A 19,276-nucleotide genomic window follows, 5' to 3' on the forward strand; every position below is an offset into this window, starting at 1 on the left:
CCCAAGGAGGACGAGGAATCCTCGTTCCTTAACCCCGTTCCCAACCCAGGGAATCCCATGCTTTGTAGAGGGTGTGAACTCACCTTGGTTTGCTCGGCAGTTAATCACAGAATGGTCGGTCAAGTTGCAAGTGGTCAACTATGTCCTAACATAGATACCATTTATAATCAGATTCAAACCAAGCAGTGCACGTACAAGTAACGATCCTAGCATACAGTTCTATCATGGCAGTTTTAACAACAGTGCACAACATATTCAGTTAACAGTAGCACGTATAGCCCATATGTTCAGCCCAATTACTTAAGCCCAAAACACACATTAAAAGTAGCACAAGGAGTCCATAAGGTCGGCCCATTAACTAAGGCCCGTAACCAGGCAAGCCCACTAAGTGTGGTCTCGAGTCGCAACCGGACTCGCAAGCGTGGTTTCGAGTTGTGATGTTTATGTTGGTCATAGGTGGTTGCGAGTCGCAACCTATGTCGCAACTGTGGTTTCGGCTGGTCATGTTATGGTTTCGAGTCGCAACAGGACTCGCAACCTGTGTCGCAACTGGCGGTCTCGGCTTGTAATGCTGTGGTTGCGAGTCGCAACCAGGGGTCTCGACTCCCCAACAGTTGCTGATTCTGCACAGTTGTACTATCCAATGAAATTCAAATGTCATGCTACATTATATGGTACTATCCACTAAAACATGTTTTGTTGTCTAAAACTAACCAAAATCGGATCAAATATGCAGAATTCAAACATCCAAACCACATTCATATCATATTCAACAAGTTCTTCATATATTCAAGTCATGTTCATGTTTATCACCAAACTTGTTCATCATATTTTTGGGTTTTTAGCATTTAATCTAGTCGTAACATGAGTAACCATCAAAACACTTAAACATAGCACCACAAACTCGGTTCTAAACTAATCCGATTACATGACAATTGCGAAACCGGTTTTATGAACATCAACAACTAGTGGTTTAAACAAGATATCATAATCCATCATGCAATGTATCCGAAACTAAGACATGTTAACCGATTTATCATCATTTGATACTAAGTAGCTATTTTTTTATCAATCAACATCTTTATCATAGCTAAACAACCATTTCTCATGTTCAAACTTAGCAAGCAACATAATGTCAAAATCATCAACCCAAACACAAAACACCACAAGAATCACTAACCGGTTGATGAGGTGTGCGTGTGAAGGAGAGTTAGTTTGTTGTCCGAGAGCTTCCGAGTGAGGAACACAAGTGAATCCGATTGATCCTTGAATCCGGCACAAGAGAGGAGGGTGGTGTTGCTAGGGTTTTAGTGAGAGGGAAAGAGTGAGAGTGTGTGTAGGAGAGTGAGTGTGTTTGGTTGCCCAAAGAATGGCAAAATGGTTAAAAGCATGGTATATATACTTGTTTCACAAATGCACCCTAAAGGGCTTAGGAGCCGGTTAAGGGTTTACGGCCCATTTGGCCCAACCGGCCAAAGGCCCAAACCGGTCTACTAGTTACTGTTCACTCGAGACCTCATGGTCTCGAGTCGGGTCCTTTGTTCTCGGTTCACATAAAACGCACACATATATATATATATACATGCAATCAAAACACATATTCACATAAAAGTTCACTTATATTAGTAACTTTAACAAGTTAACTTAGTCACGAAATGTTCAAGCATGTTACATCGAGATACAGGAAAGGTTCTAAATTTCGTGTTGTCACATCATCCCCAAGTTGAAAGAAATTTCGTCCCGAAATTTGATGGCACTCACTGAGGAAGCTAGTTAAGTTGCATGGTTTTCCCGGTTTTCCTAGGGTGTCACATCCACCCCCCGTTGATCTGGAATTTCGTCCCGAAATTCCGTAGCTTCAGCCTCAGTAGTGGTCGTACTGTTTGCAAACAGTTGGGAATACTTTTGTTTCATCCGATCTTCGCGCTCCCAGGTGAACTCTGGGCCGCACGTGAGTTCCAACGAACTCGAACGAGAGGTATTCTAGTGCTCTTGAGGACCTTAACATCCTGGTCCGTGATTTCGACTGGTTCCTCGACGAATTTCAACTGTTCGTCGATCGTGAGTTCCTTCAGAGGAATTACGTGAGTCTCATCTGACAGACACTTCTTCAGATTCGACACATGAAAAACGTTGTGAACTGCACCGAGTTCTGCTGGTAAGTTCAGTCTGTAGGCCACCTTACCTATTTTCTCAATGATTTCGAAAGGTCCAACGTATCGTGGGTTGAGTTTGCCTCGTTTACCAAAACGAACCACACCCTTCCAGGGTGAAACTTTGAGTAATACCCGCTCCCCAACCTGGAGCTCAAGTGGTTTCCTGCCCTTATCGGCGTAGGCCTTCTGACGGTCTCGAGCGGCCGCCATGCGTTGTCGTATTTGAGCAATCCGCTCAGTAGTGTCTACCACATGTTCTGGCCCAGTGATTTGACTATCCCCCACTTCTGCCCAACAAAGAGGTGACCGGCATTTACGTCCGTACAATGCCTCGAACGGAGCAGCTTTAATGCTAGTGTGGTAGCTGTTATCGTATGAAAATTCCACAAGTGGCAGATGCTTCTCCCAGCTGTTGCCAAAGTCTATTACACATGCACGAAGCATGTCTTCTAAGGTCTGAATGGTGCGCTCGGACTGCCCGTCCGTCTGTGGGTGATACGCTGTGCTCATATCTAGACGTGAGCCAAAGGATTTGTGCATTGCTTGCCACAGTTCTGAAGTAAAACGTGCATCTCGATCAGAGATGATAGAGGTGGGCACCCCGTGCCTCGAAACAACTTCCTTGAGGTATATTTCCGCTAAAGTGGAGAATTTATCCGTCTCCTTAATTGCCAAAAAGTGTGCGGATTTTGTGAGTCGATCCACGATCACCCAAATGGTATCGTTTCCGCGTTGTGATCTAGGTAGGCCAGTAACGAAATCCATGGAAATTTGTTCCCATTTCCATTGTGGTATCTCTGGTTGTTGGAGTAGGCCTGAGGGTTTCTGATATTCCGTCTTGACTCGCGCACAAGTCAAACACTTGCTGACGTAAGTTGCTATGTGGGCCTTCATGCTAGGCCACCAATACATAGTTTTAATATCGTGGTACATCTTGTCCGAACCAGGGTGTACCGAGTAGCGAGATTTGTGTGCTTCATCCATCACAAGTTCTCGTAAGTCGCCATAGAGTGGGACCCAAATGCGTCCTGTTACGTAGTAAGCACCGTCTTCCCTCTGTTCTAAGCGTTGTCTTGGCCCGCGTAGGGCTTCGGCCCTTACGTTTTCCGGTTTCAGTGCTTCTATCTGAGCAGCTCGTATTTGCGAAGGTAGACTAGAATGGATCGTGAGTTGTAAAGCTCTTACGCGCTTAGGCGCAGTGTCCTTTCGACTTAGGGCGTCGGCCACAACATTGGCCTTGCCCGGGTGATACCTGATGGAGCACTCGTAGTCATTCAGCAGCTCGACCCATCTTCGTTGTCGCATATTCAGTTCTTTCTGCTTGAATATGTGCTCTAGGCTCCTATGGTCGGTGTAGATGGCGCACTTGGTTCCGTACAGGTAATGTCGCCATAGCTTGAGTGCGAAAACGACAGCTCCCAGCTCTAAATCATGCGTAGTGTAGTTCTTTTCATGAACCTTGAGTTGGCGTGAGGCGTAGGCTATGACTTTATCTCGTTGCATCAATACACAACCAAGACCTTGAATTGATGCATCACAGTAAACCACAAAATCGTCTGTGCCCTCTGGCAGTGAAAGGATAGGTGCACTACAAAGTCTATCCTTTAGATGTTGAAAGGCTAATTCTTGTGCATTTCCCCAATGATAAACAACGCCTTTCTGCGTTAGCGAGGTGAGAGGCTGCGCGATCTTAGAAAAATCCTTAATGAATCTCCTGTAGTAACCTGCCAATCCCAAGAATTGGCGAATTTCCTTTGGTGTACGAGGCGCAGGCCAGTTCTTAATAGAGTCCACTTTGGATGGATCAACGTGAATCCCATCCTTGTTCACCACATGCCCTAGGAAATGGACTTCACGAAGCCAGAAGTCGCATTTCGAGAACTTTGCATAAAGCTGTTCTGTTCGAAGGAGTTCCAGAATAAGTCGTAGATGTTGTTCGTGCTCCTCCTGACTCTTAGAATAGATCAGGATGTCGTCTATGAAGACTATAACGAACTTGTCCAGATAAGGCTTGCACACTCGGTTCATCAAATCCATGAAGACTGCGGGTGCGTTTGTCAACCCAAACGGCATGACCAAAAACTCATAGTGCCCATATCGAGTCCTAAAGGTTGTCTTAGAGACATCCACTTCCCGAACTCTCAGCTGGTGATATCCCGATCTCAGGTCGATCTTTGAATAGTAGCTCGACCCCTGCAACTGGTCGAACAAGTCGTCAATGCGCGGTAGAGGATAACGGTTCTTCACAGTCACCTTGTTGAGTTCACGATAGTCGATACACATTCTGAAGGTACCGTCCTTCTTCTTCACAAATAGTACTGGAGCTCCCCAAGGCGATGAGCTAGGACGAATAAAACCTTTATCCAGAAGTTCTTGTAGTTGCGTGGAGAGTTCTTCCAACTCTGATGGAGCCAAACGATAAGGTGCACGTGCTATAGGCGCAGCTCCAGGAGCTAATTCGATCTGAAACTCGACTTGGCGATGGGGTGGAAGACCAGGTAATTCCTCAGGGAATACCTCAGGATAGTCACGTACCACTGGAAAATCTGCTAGCTTCTTCTCTTTCTCCGTGGTGTCAGTAACTAGAGCCAAAACCGCAGTGTGGCCCTTTCGTAAGCACTTCTGGGCCTTAAGGAGAGAGATGATGTTCTCAACAGCACTTCTCTTGTCGCCACGAATCATAAGTGGTTCACTACCGGAACCTGGAATACGAACGATCTTCTCGTTGCAAAGAATCTCTGCTCGGTGTTGGGATAACCAATCCATCCCAATGACAACGTCGAAGCTACCCAAGATGATAGGAATAAGGTCAATAGAGAAGGTCTGGTTAGCGAGAATAAGTTGGCAACCTTTGACTACGTGCGAGGCCTCCAAACTCTTACCATTAGCTAGCTCTACAGTGTGCTTGGTGTTCAGGGGTGTTGGAATACACTTAAGCATTTGACTAACTTCTAGGGACACGTAGCTAGTATCGGCACCCCAATCAAATAAAACTGTAACATAAAAGTCGTCGAGAAGGAACTTACCCGTCACCACGTTGGGATCATTCCTTGCTTCACCTTGACCAATCACGAACACTCGCCCCCTGGCACCATTGTTGTTGTTGTGGTTCCCATTGTTGCCATTCCCCTGATTGTTGTTGTGGTTGTTCTGGTTCAGTTGGGGACAATCTTTCTTGAAGTGGCCCTCAGCTCCACACTGAAAGCACCCTTTGTTGTTACCCTGTTGCTGCCGCTGATTCTGTTGAGGTTGCTGACGATTCTGATTGGCGGGGTATGCGCTCCTGCAATCCTTTGCAACATGAACAGGCTTGTTGCACCGATGACAGTTGCCCCTGGTGCATGGCCCACTGTGGTGTAGGTTGCAACGGTTGCATTTGGGGTGATTCCCCTTGTACCCACCATGACTTTGACCACCAGACGATTGCTGACTGGGGCTCTTGTGGTCGTCAGTCTTTCTCTGCTGAGACTGAGATTGCACCGAAGTTGAACCCTTGCTTGAAGTTCCATCCCATTTCCGTTTGTTCTCACTAGAGGTACCAGAAGTAGTTGCAGCACCTATGCGCTTTGGTAACTTGTTCTGCTCCACCGCCTGATCAGTAAGATGGTGAGCCAACTGAACAACCTGCTGGATAGTGGCCAAGTTTGCTGAAGTCACATGACTTTGGATCTCTGGCACCAAGCCCTTGAGATAGAGTTCAATTCGCTTATACGGAGGGTCCACCATAGTAGGACACAACAAGGCAAGCTCATGCGATCTCTTAGTATACGCCTCAATCTCTGACCCCGTCATCTTGAGGTTGTAGAACTCGTCCTCCAACTTATGAATGTCATCGCGACTGCAGTATTCCTCCCTGATCATTTCCTTGAAAGTTTCCCATGGGGTGGCGTTGGCAGCAACCAACCCCAGCATTTGCACTTGAGCATTCCACCACGTGAGGGCCAAACCCTCGAGAGTACCAGTAGCATACTTCACCCTGCGTGCTTCAGGGCATTCACACATTTCGAACACAGATTCTAGTTTCTCAAACCAGTGTAGGAGACCTACTGCTCCTTCAGTTCCGCTAAAAGTAGTGGGTCGGCAGTCCATAAAGGTCTTAAAAGTGCACACCGGTGCCTGAGCATGTTGACCTAAGGTAGGTGAAAGAAAGACAGAGTTTAACACATAGGTTGGTTCACGAGAGTAGGATCCTAAAGATCCTAGGATAAGTTCGGACTGCAGGATATACCTCCCGCGTATGCAGCTGCAAGTGCTGCGGCAACTCGTTCGTTGATCAGTGCGGTCAACTGGGCTTGTGTCATGTTAACGCGTCCAGACATGATTCTTCATATCAAGAGTAACACGAGTGAGAGAGGTTCGCGAAAGTACGATGGTAGGATAGAGTAAGCATGCACACGTTCAAGCAACAGTAATTATACTAATCAAGCATACCATGGGCAATGTACTATGTAACTAACAAGTAGGCAATATACACATATCATATCACCTAGAATGTCGAGCCTTGCATGCGGAGTGAAGTGTCGTTGTGGACCGTTGAGCTCTATACCGGTTATAGTCTGGTTTTAACAAAAACGTTTTTCCTTTATTAAAACCTAGTTCACTATAACCAATGGCTCTGATACCAATCTGTCACACCCCCAAATTCCACCCGCGGAGTACTACCGCTTGGAGGCGTGACTGACCAGGATCCAGCCACCAATCATATTGAACAAGCATATAAGTAGTTATAAAAGTCTAACCATTACGATTGGTGTTCAAACAAAACAAAGTTTAAGTTGCAAGCGGAAGCATAAGTCTCAAAAGTTAAAACATAAGTTTAATTGTATCAAGTTTAACATGGCGCACAGCTATCCATGTCCCACAACGATTCTCCTCCATGCAAGCTCCAGCTGAGTACCTGTGGTCCTGCAAAGCATGTAGTAACGGGTCAACAACTAGTTGAGTGAGTTCACAGTTGGGTGTTCGTTTTAGTTGTTTCGAAAACAGTTTCCTTTATCTGGCATCCTGCCGTGGGGGTTACCCCATAGTTTGAAAACGTGACTTAATCATTCCCAGTTACTCTGGCATTCCAGCCGTGGGGGCTACCCCATGCGTACACTAGACTCGTTACCATATCGACTGCTGACTGTAGTCATGTTTATGTGCCCTGAAAACCGTCAATGTCTATCATCATTGACGTGCCCCAGATCCATTAGTTCACGCCCGTCCTCTGCGGCACGGTGTGAGGTTTGTCAGACCTAAATAGCGCTATCTAACTAATGACCCGCTCGCCATTGGCCCGGCGATTAAGTCGATATAAAAAAGAGGGACTTCGTGATAGAGTTTCAGTCTAGTACGAGTTATCCGTCCACCAGGACGAGGAATTACATTCCTGAACCATCGCTGTCCTACCCAAGGAGGACGAGGAATCCTCGTTCCTTAACCCCGTTCCCAACCCAGGGAATCCCATGCTTTGTAGAGGGTGTGAACTCACCTTGGTTTGCTCGGCAGTTAATCACAGAATGGTCGGTCAAGTTGCAAGTGGTCAACTATGTCCTAACATAGATACCATTTATAATCAGATTCAAACCAAGCAGTGCACGTACAAGTAACGATCCTAGCATACAGTTCTATCATGGCAGTTTTAACAACAGTGCACAACATATTCAGTTAACAGTAGCACGTATAGCCCATATGTTCAGCCCAATTACTTAAGCCCAAAACACACATTAACAGTAGCACAAGGAGTCCATAAGGTCGGCCCATTAACTAAGGCCTGTAACCAGGCAAGCCCACTAAGTGTGGTCTCGAGTCGCAACCGGACTCGCAAGCGTGGTTTCGAGTTGTGATGTTTATGTTGGTCATAGGTGGTTGCGAGTCGCAACCTATGTCGCAACTGTGGTTTCGGCTGGTCATGTTATGGTTTCGAGTCGCAACAGGACTCGCAACCTGTGTCGCAACTGGCGGTCTCGGCTTGTAATGCTGTGGTTGCGAGTCGCAACCAGGGGTCTCGACTCCCCAACAGTTGCTGATTCTGCACAGTTGTACTATCCAATGAAATTCAAATGTCATGCTACATTATATGGTACTATCCACTAAAACATGTTTTGTTGTCTAAAACTAACCAAAATCGGATCAAATATGCAGAATTCAAACATCCAAACCACATTCATATCATATTCAACAAGTTCTTCATATATTCAAGTCATGTTCATGTTTATCACCAAACTTGTTCATCATATTTTTGGGTTTTTAGCATTTAATCTAGTCGTAACATGAGTAACCATCAAAACACTTAAACATAGCACCACAAACTCGGTTCTAAACTAATCCGATTACATGACAATTGCGAAACCGGTTTTATGAACATCAACAACTAGTGGTTTAAACAAGATATCATAATCCATCATGCAATGTATCCGAAATTAAGACATGTTAACCGATTTATCATCATTTGATACTAAGTAGCTATTTTTTTATCAATCAACATCTTTATCATAGCTAAACAACCATTTCTCATGTTCAAACTTAGCAAGCAACATAATGTCAAAATCATCAACCCAAACACAAAACACCACAAGAATCACTAACCGGTTGATGAGGTGTGCGTGTGAAGGAGAGTTAGTTTGTTGTCCGAGAGCTTCCGAGTGAGGAACACAAGTGAATCCGATTGATCCTTGAATCCGGCACAAGAGAGGAGGGTGGTGTTGCTAGGGTTTTAGTGAGAGGGAAAGAGTGAGAGTGTGTGTAGGAGAGTGAGTGTGTTTGGTTGCCCAAAGAATGGCAAAATGGTTAAAAGCATGGTATATATACTTGTTTCACAAATGCACCCTAAAGGGCTTAGGAGCCGGTTAAGGGTTTACGGCCCATTTGGCCCAACCGGCCAAAGGCCCAAACCGGTCTACTAGTTACTGTTCACTCGAGACCTCATGGTCTCGATTCGGGTCCTTTGTTCTCGGTTCACATAAAACGCACACATATATATATATATATACATGCAATCAAAACACATATTCACATAAAAGTTCACTTATATTAGTAACTTTAACAAGTTAACTTAGTCACGAAATGTTCAAGCATGTTACATCGAGATACAGGAAAGGTTCTAAATTTCGAGTTGTCACAATGTTCTCCCACTTCCATACCGGTATCTCTGGTTGTACAAGCAAACCATATGGACGTTGATGTTCAGCCTTGACTTTGAGACAAGTTAGGCATTTCGACACATACAAGGCAACATCCTTCTTCATACCAGGCCACCAGTACTAAGAACGAAGATCCTTGTACATTTTGTCAGCACTAGGTTGGATTGAATAACGAGACTTATGAGATTCATCCATCACTAAAGTGCGAAGATTGTCTTGTTTCGGAATCCATAATTGGTTCTTGAAATAAAGTAACCCATTGTCTTTCGTTTCGAGTTTAAGCTCTAGTTGACGTGGTAATTCCTTACCCATCAAGTCTTGTGTAACACAAGTACGTTGAGCTTGAGAGATGCGAGTTTGAATATCAAATAGAATTTGAACACAGTCTAGCTTGACACGTTCCTTTCGACTTAGTGCATCGGCTACAACATTCACCTTACCAGGATGGCAGCGAATCTCGCAGTCGTAATCGTTCAAGAGTTCAACCCAGCGTCGTTGTCTCATGTTTAGCTCCTTTTGATTAAAAATATGTTGGAGACTTTTGTGGTCTATGAAAACCACACATTTCGTGCCATAGAGATAATGTCTCCAAATTTTGAGAGCAAAAACTACAGCACCTAACTCAAGATCATGAGTCGTGCAGTTCTTCTCGTGAATTTTCAATTGTTTTGACGCATAAGCTATGATCTTACCTCTATGCATGAGAACACAACCAAGGCCTGGATTTGAAGCGTCACAATAGATAACATAATCATCATTGCCATCAGGTAAAGATAAGACAGGAGTATCATAGAGTTTTTGTTTCGGTGTTTGGAAAGCTTCCTCTTGTTTAGGTCCCCACTCAAAAGGCTTATTCTTTTGAGTCAAAGAAGTGAGAGGAACCACAATCTTTGAGAAGTTCGCAATAAATCGACGGTAATATCCAGCAAGACCAAGAAAAGAGCGAACTTTTGTGGGTGTAGTAGGTGTGTTCCAATCCTTAATAGCTGCGATTTTGGAAGGATCCACATGAATACCCTGCTCGTTGACAATATGACCCACAAATTGAACTTCCTTAAGCCAAAATTCACACTTGGAGAATTTGGCAAAGAGTTGTTCCTTCTTCAGGAGTTCCATTGTCAGACGAAGGTGTTGTTCGTGATCGGCTCGTGATTTAGAATAAATGAGAATATCGTCGATGAAAACAATGATGAACTTGTCTAAATAAGGTTTACAAACCCTATTCATTAAGTCCATGAAGACGGCTAGAGCATTTGTCAAACCAAAAGACGTGACAGTGAACTCATAATGACCATAACTCGTGCGAAAAGCAGTTTTGGGAATATCTTATTCGAGTACACGAAGCTGATGATACCCAGAATGCAAATCGATCTTTGAAAAACATGTAGCACCTTGCAGCTGATCAAAGAGATCGTCAATTCGTGGTAGGGGATATCGATTCTTGATGGTCAGCTTATTGAGAATACGGAAAGATCCATCTTTCTTTTTCACAAACTGTAACACCCGTCTCAATTAATCAAGATTTTAATAATAGAATACGCATTTTAAATTGCTAAAAATGCGACTTTACAAAAACTTGTCGTGCCTACATTCCCATATGTTTTACTTTTCAAGACATAGTTGTAAGTGTTTACATAATTCATTTATAACAAAACAGAACAAGGTTTAACGCACAAGCTTCATTTAATGTGTGTTCGGTTCTTGTTCGTTGCTTGATCTTCATCCGGGACTCTTGACATTCACCTATGATCAAAATCAACTTAAAAGTTAGTTTTGATGGTTAAATAACAAGTACAACAAGGTAATTGGGTTAAATAATCAAAATAAACAAAAATTTCAAGATATTACCTTGTCGCCGCGCGCGACGGTAAAACCCTTCAGGCGTCGCACGATGCCACACCTCCATTTCAACAGAATGTGTTGATGCTGGTGCTGCATATGCCCAGCCATAGTTTTAATCGAAAAACGAACTTCAAAGTGTCATAACTTTTTGTCTACTTATCCGTTTTACGCGATTCTTTTTCCTACGCATTCATAATTTAATTCTCCATCTCATAGAGTAAAAATCCGACATCTGAATTTAAAAATTTTAGATTTCAAGCTCTTGGCTTGAAATTCAATTTTAACACTTTTGACCCGCTCGTGATTTTATCAATTAGACTAGTTTATTACCTTTAAAACACCATGGACATCATGTTATATTCACTTACCAATATTTAAGGTTCAAATTATGGGTTTCTTATGAAACCCATTTTGCATATCTACTCATTTTGACCCATTTAGAGCGATTTTTATGCATTTAAGCATCAAACTCGCACTTCTCTTTCTACACTTCGTATTTCCATTTTTAAATAGCCTCTTATATTCCACCACAACTATTTTGTGGTGGATTTAACATAATGGACCGTTATCCTTAATTTTACCCTTTGGATAGTCATTCTACGTAATTGACCCGTTCTTAGGCATTTGACCCTCAAGGTTTATACTTACAACTCTTACATATATCTAAGAGTTACATAATCATAATACTAGTATCTAAACAACCTCTAAGGGTCGTTTGCTCGATTTACTATCAAGGGCGTTTTGGTCATTTTTAGTCCCTCATTTACGACGAAGGACTCTCACTAATTATTTGACCAAAATTGCATGTTTAACTAACAACTTATTTATGCGTAACTGTCCCAGGTCATAATATCGACCCATTACAACCCTTTCACTATTAATCACTAGCTAATAGTAACGCGAGCCTTATGTTAATTCCTGATAATCACAAAACTCAACAAGCTATTGTCAAATGTGATTGTCAAATGGTATTAACAACACCATTTGACCCATTTAGTCTAATTGACCATTTGTCCGTATGAGATGGTATTTAATTACCATTTCATCCCTTTAAACCTATCCCGGTTTTGTCTTTGAACTCTTTTACTTAAAAGCCGTTTCTTATTTGTTTGTCATTACATGACTTAATTTACCCTTTTTACCATAATCCATGATTTCTTACCATTTTCCCTTGTTCCGACTTTCATTAGATCATATCGGAACATCATATACCAACCACTTAATAGCATTCATATAGACTACTTACAATTAAGTATTTTGTAAATAATGTAATGGGGCGTAAGCTTTACTTACCTCTTGTCCGGTTTACGCTTTTCTTCTCACATTTGATTTGTTTGACCGCTTCTTTCCCAAGCCTCCACTTAGCTCGTTAAGCGTCAAACTATTGTTATATCTACAAGGCGGTTAGATTAGTCATTAACAATCACGACTATTCCACCTTACTTATTTTCTATGTCGAAACTACTATTTGACTTCATAATTAGTTAACTTAAATTATCATAAGTTAACTACTTTCGATCACATGATTTGCACAATTAAGAATAAATCAACATGATATTTAGAACTTTTTTCATTTCATATTTCGCATAATTTGCCATATTATTCAAATGTGCGTTTCACTCAAAATTTCAACAATTTAGCTTTCGTTTAGGCATTTTAACAAACACCTAATGGGCATAATTTTACACCTTTACTAACTAGTTCATAACTAATCATTTTTACTTAGATTAACATCAAATTCATCCTTTATCATGTATGATCAAATACTCAAACTTGCAAATTGTTCAAGTGTCTTCCTTTAACTATCATTTATGATGATTTCTAGCACAAACATATCATCACCTTCACTATTTAGTCAAAACCCACTTTCTAGTTTACTTGTTAATCATCTTCAAGTAATATTACATCAAATTTTTCATAATATCATCCTAACTAATGAAATTAAACATACATAGACATTTAGTCTCGACTTTGGATCATAACCCAACTATCTATTTGCAAGTAACCTACTTGTCTAAATTTTCAACTTTAACCAATCTAGGTTTTATGACATACCTTGTGATCCCCATGACTAGGTGATCGTTTCTATGTATTCATGCATCGATTTTGGCCTTGAATCAAGCTTCAGTTTGATGTTTTGTTGAGTTTTAGGGTTTGAGCTCTTGGGAGCACCCTCCTGGTTGATCTCCACACACGCACACACTCACCTTAAGTGTGTGTTGTGTTATATTATTTTTTGTTTATAAAACCCTTTTTCAAGTTATCCAACTTTGGTCCCTCATGTTTTGGTTTGTTATTAAGTAGGCTACCTATTTCAAGTTTCTTTATTATTTTAACAACACTCATCTAACTAGGTTGATATTCCTAGTTAGTTAGTGGGTTCGGGGAAGTTATAACTCGTTTTTGTTTAAAGTCTCGTTTGCCCGGGCCCTCTATATACTTTGTTTTTCTCAAAGTATTTATCCTCCTTTTAATTAACATCAAGTTTATTTATTTAAATCCTAATATTTACCGGGTTAGTTTTTACCACTAACGGTATTTTACCCGTCGTCACTGTCAACGTGGTTTGATTATCAAACCCGTTTTTGGGGTGTTACAAGTCTACCCCCTTAAAGAGGTTTCGTCCCCGAAACCTTATTTACGTAGTTCATTGGTTTAATCAAACGAACCTAGTTTCGTTTTCAAGGCACCCGTTTCTTTTGGTCAAAAGTTTTCATTTTTATATTGGCGTGTGCGTCTTTTATGTGTAAGGCCTCGTGGGCCGTTACTTTCAGCTTGTATCCATTATCTTCATTGATTATTTATTTGGCGGTTAGACTTGTTAGTCACTGGTTACCTTATACCCCATCACCCGGGTTTACTGTATTGCCGTCAACGTCCTTTTGCGTGTTTATGATTTCATAGCTTGTAACTCACGTTATAACGTGGTTATATTCTATATCAATTTTGTGATCGTGATCACATCACGTCATGTTTAAGTCTATTTCGACTTTTCATCATCGAAATTCTTTCTTTCGAATGTATCGTTTTACACCTATCGGTGTTAGGACCTATATCCTTTAATATTAACCATTTTCTAATCTCTCTCATAATATCCATATTTGTTAAAACGTTGTTTCCCACTAAAACTGAATTTTAGTTTAACGTTTCCTTTTCTCCTTGTCTTACATCTTTTTCTCATTTCCAAGACTTTTACGTCCGAAAATTTATTCCTTTCTGTTGTCGTTTCGGTAATGTTTTTGCCCTTTTTGTTAACTATCACAATTTAAATAATTGTTAATTCTTTTTGTCATTTCTGCTCGTTTAGATGTTTTAGTGAAATCCCTCACTTTTGTCAACCAAACCTTTCATGATCTCTTCCTTTTAACTCATTCAGTTAAATTAGCGAAACCCCTCGCTTTTATACTAACTTTACCTTCCGTTATTATTTTACGCGAGGAGTTTAACCAGTTTCCTCGCTTCACATTATTGACCCGTAGGTTCTTTCACTTAGCCTCACAGGCCTTTTCCTTAGATTCCCACCTTTTAAGGTGATACCCCAACAGTTCGTTTCTTTCTATTTGTGACTCAAGCGTCTTTTTGGCCCCATATACCTTAACATTACTCATAACTCCGTAGGTTATGATGACTGTGTAGATCATACTTTATTCGAGTTTTTATTCGTGTGTATATATGTTTATATATGTATACGGTGTCAAAGCACCCTTTTTTATGTTTGGAATTATTTACTTTTGCTCTTTGGATTTCATTTATCCTTGACCGTAGTCTAAGGCTACATTTATCTTCTTTCGAATTATCTTTCAGACTTTATGACTTCTAACATCATTTACACGTCAGTTTGTCTTCCGCCTACCGTTACTCGGTGCTTACCTATACTTCTTTACGACCTGTTACCCGGGTTCTTTATCTTAATGTTTTTAACACTCTTGTTTCGCTATTTTGCGTTTTTCCTGTCTACATTACTAAGCGTTATTCTTAATTTAACTCGTTTGACTTGTTCGTGTGAAATTTCATCACTTGTGAACGTCAAACTTCATTCTTTATTCGACCCGTTCAACTTTAAAACAGTTGAACATAGTTATCGGAATAGATGTTTGAAAAATCTCATCGTCCTATAGTCATGACTCATAATCCGAGTCTTTTGACTTTCCATCCGTGTTCCCGTTTCTTGGTCTACGCATGAGTTTATATCCTTACCCATCAACCGGGTGTTTTACTGAAGTCATCATTATTGCAACCCTTCTGGTATGCATTAAGACTTCGTTTTGATTCATTTGATCGTCTTAGCAAAATCCATCGCTTTTATTCAATCATGTTTTTATTCTTTATGTGACCATCCTTGACGGCCTTATAGATTATGAGTGGCGATTATCATCGTCAACCTTACTTTATTACGACCAAAGTTAACAACATTGATTATCTTTTTCGTGTGGGCAATATCTTCATTTTTATGACCCTGCGGATCATCTATACTTTGGTTTTACCTGCCCATTTTGTCAACCATGGCTCTTTCGTCCAAAATGACTCATTTTCGCGAATTTTCCTTAGGTCATTCATTTATATCTTCTTTTACATTAATCCTTGTCCCATCTCTCGGGCTCGTTATCCTAATGTAATACGCTTCCGTCGACCGGCTATACATTTACATTATTATTAAATATTTTGCTCTTTTGATTCATTTGGGTACTTTTAATTTGTCCCACTCACCCCGTCCTTACTACATCGGATGTAAATGTATCCGCTACCAGAAGTTCATGATATCATATGCCACTACTTACTTGGCCAGAGTAAGCGATCAGCACATGATACACATGACCTTTTATAGTTTTCACATCACACCCTATGTAAGTAACGCCTCTATTTATTTCATATCTCTGATTTCATTTAGTAAAACTTTATTTAATTGCAAAACAACAATCATTAGTTTTACTAGTTTTACATTTGAACATATAAAATGTTTTTCTTTTCTATCGAACTATTATATAATCATATTCGTTAATGTGATCGCTACTTTTCTCAATAGCATTATATTGAGAGTTTTCCACTTGGATATTTACCCCTTGTCCAAGTTTCCATATGAACTAATACTGTTATTTCTTTGTTATTCATCATCGTGAATAACACATATTTCTGTTCAACTTTTCTTAGAACATCATCCTGAATAGATATCCTATTCAGGTTTTATCAGATATATGCAACCGTTATCCCCTACGTGTTTGTTGCATATTACTACTTGTGCGATTAAATTTAAAAGCGTGCACCTGGTAATGCTTGCCCTAACGGGCTTCTCTTGCCGTTAACTTTGTTCGCGATCGTCACGCGATTTAGGTCCTCAATGAGTATGCTCTCCTTGTCATACCTCGGACCGTTCCACCGTCATATCCACAATTCGTTCAACTCTCGTCATCATCAGATACGGGTGTCCTTCAACTAAACATTTACAAAAGTTAATAATTTCGATATTAATAACGCCCGTATTGTAATACAAGGCTTTTTACTATACGTGTCAACGCACGTAATTTCGTTAACTATATCTATCATTTATCGATTTGATTGGTGTAACATGTATCACACGATAACCCTATGTGTTGTTCACAACATTTTAACTCACACTAAACCATTAATATACATGTACTTACCGGATTAGCGATCAAGCCTCGAACCGAACACGCTTTACTCTTTAACCGTGAGCTCTAATTACCAACTTGTAACACCCGTCTCAATTAATCAAGATTTTAATAATAGAATACGCATTTTAAATTGCTAAAAATGCGACTTTACAAAAACTTGTCATGCCTACATTCCCATATGTTTTACTTTTCAAGAGATAGTTCTAAGTGTTTACATAATTCATTTATAACAAAAGAAAACAAGGTTTAACGCAGAAGCTTCATTTAATGTGTGTTCGTTTCTTGTTCGTCGCTTGATCTTCATCCGGGACTCTCGACATTCACCTATGATCAAAACCAACTTAAAAGTTAGTTTTGATGGTTAAATAACAAGTACAACAAGGTAATTGGGTCATATAATCAAAATAAACAAAAATTTGAAGATTTTACCTCGTCGCCGCGCGTGACGGTAAAACCCTTTAGGCGTCGCGTGACGCCACGCCTCCATTTCAACAGAATGTGTTGATGCTGGTGCTGCATATGCCCAGCTATAGTTTTAATCAAAAAACGAACTTCAAAGTGTCATAACTTTTTGTCTACTTATCCGTTTTACGCGATTCTTTTTCCTACGCGTCCGTAATTTAATTCTCCATCTCATGGAGTAAAAATCCGACATCTGAATTTAAAAAATCTTAGATTTCAAGATCTTGGCTTGAAATTCAATTTTAACACTTTTGACCCGTTCGTGATTTTATCTATCAAACTTGTTTATTACCTTTAAAATACCATGGACATCATGTTATATTCACTTACCAATATTTAAGGTTCAAATTACGGGTTTCTTATGAAATCTTAACCCATTTTGCATATCTACTCATTTTGACCCATTTATAGCGATTTTTATGCATTTAAGCATCAAACTCGCACTTCTCTTTCTACACTTCGTATTTCCATTTTTAAATAGCCTCTTATATTCCACCACAACTATTTTGTGGTGGATTTAACATAATGGACCGTTATCCTTAATTTTACCCTTTGGATAGTCATTCTACGTAATTGACCCGTTCTTAGGCATTTGACCCTCAAGGTTTATACTTACAACTCTTACATATATCTAAGAGTTACATAATCATAATACTAGTATCTAAACGACCTCTAAGGGTCGTTTGCCCGATTTACTATCAAGGGCGTTTTGGTCATTTTTAGTCCCTCATTTACGACGAAGGACTCTCACTAATTATTTGACCAAAATTGCATGTTTAACTAACAACTTATTTATGCGTAACTGTCCCAGGTCATAATATCGACCCATTACAACCCTTTCACTATTAATCACTAGCTAATAGTAACGCGAGCCTTATGTTAATTCCTGTGAATCACAAAACTCAACAAGTTATTGTCAAATGTGATTGTCAAATGGTATTAACAACATCATTTGACCCAATTAGTCTAATTGACCATTTGTCTGTATGAGATGGTATTTAATTACCATTTCATCCCTTTAAAACTATCCCGGTTTTGTCTTTGAAATCTTTTACTTAAAAGTCGTTTCTTATTTGTTTGTCATTACATGACTTAATTTACTCTTTTTACCGTAATCAATGATTTCTTACCATTTTCCCTTGTTTCGACTTTCATTAGATCATATCGGAACAACATATAACAACCACTTAATAGCATTCATATACACTACTTACAATTAAGTATTTTGTAAATAATGTAAAGGGGCGTAAACTTTACTTACCTCTCGTTCGGTTTACGATTTTCTTCTCTCAGTTTATTCGTTTGACCACTTCTTTCCCAAGCCTCCACTTAGCTCGTTAAGCGTCAAACTATTGTCAATATCTACAAGGCGGTTAGATTAGTCATTAACAATCACGACTATTCCACCTTACTTATTTTCTATGTCGAAACTACTATTCGACTTCATAATTAGTTAAATTAACTTATCAAAAGTTAACTACTTTCGATCACATGGTTTGCACAATTAAGTCTAAATCAACATGATATTTAGAACTTTTATCGTTTCATATTTCGCATAATTTACCACATTATTCAAATGTGCGTTTCACTCGAAATTTCAACAATTTAGCTTTCGTTTAGGCATTTTAACAAACACCTAATGGGCATAATTTTAAACCTTTACTAACTAGTTCATAACTAATCATTTTTACCTAGATTAACATCAAATTCATCCTTTATCATGTATGATCAAATACTCAAACTTGCAAATTGTTCAAGTGTCTTCCTTCAACTATCATTTATGATGATTTCTAGCACAAACATATCATCACCTTCACTATTTAGTCAAAACCCACTTTCTAGTTTACTTGTTAATCATCTTCAAGTAATATTACATCAAATTTTTCATAATATCATCCTAACTAACAAAATTAAACATACATAGACATTCAATTTCGACTTTGGATCATAACCCAACCATCTATTTGCAAGTAACCTACTTGTCTAAATTTTCAACTTTAGCCAATCTAGGTTTTATGACATACCTTGTGATCCGCTTGACTAGGTGATCGTTTCTATGTAT

This window comes from Helianthus annuus, chromosome 7, assembly GCF_002127325.2.
Source record: "Helianthus annuus cultivar XRQ/B chromosome 7, HanXRQr2.0-SUNRISE, whole genome shotgun sequence".
Classification (NCBI taxonomy): domain Eukaryota; kingdom Viridiplantae; phylum Streptophyta; class Magnoliopsida; order Asterales; family Asteraceae; genus Helianthus; species Helianthus annuus.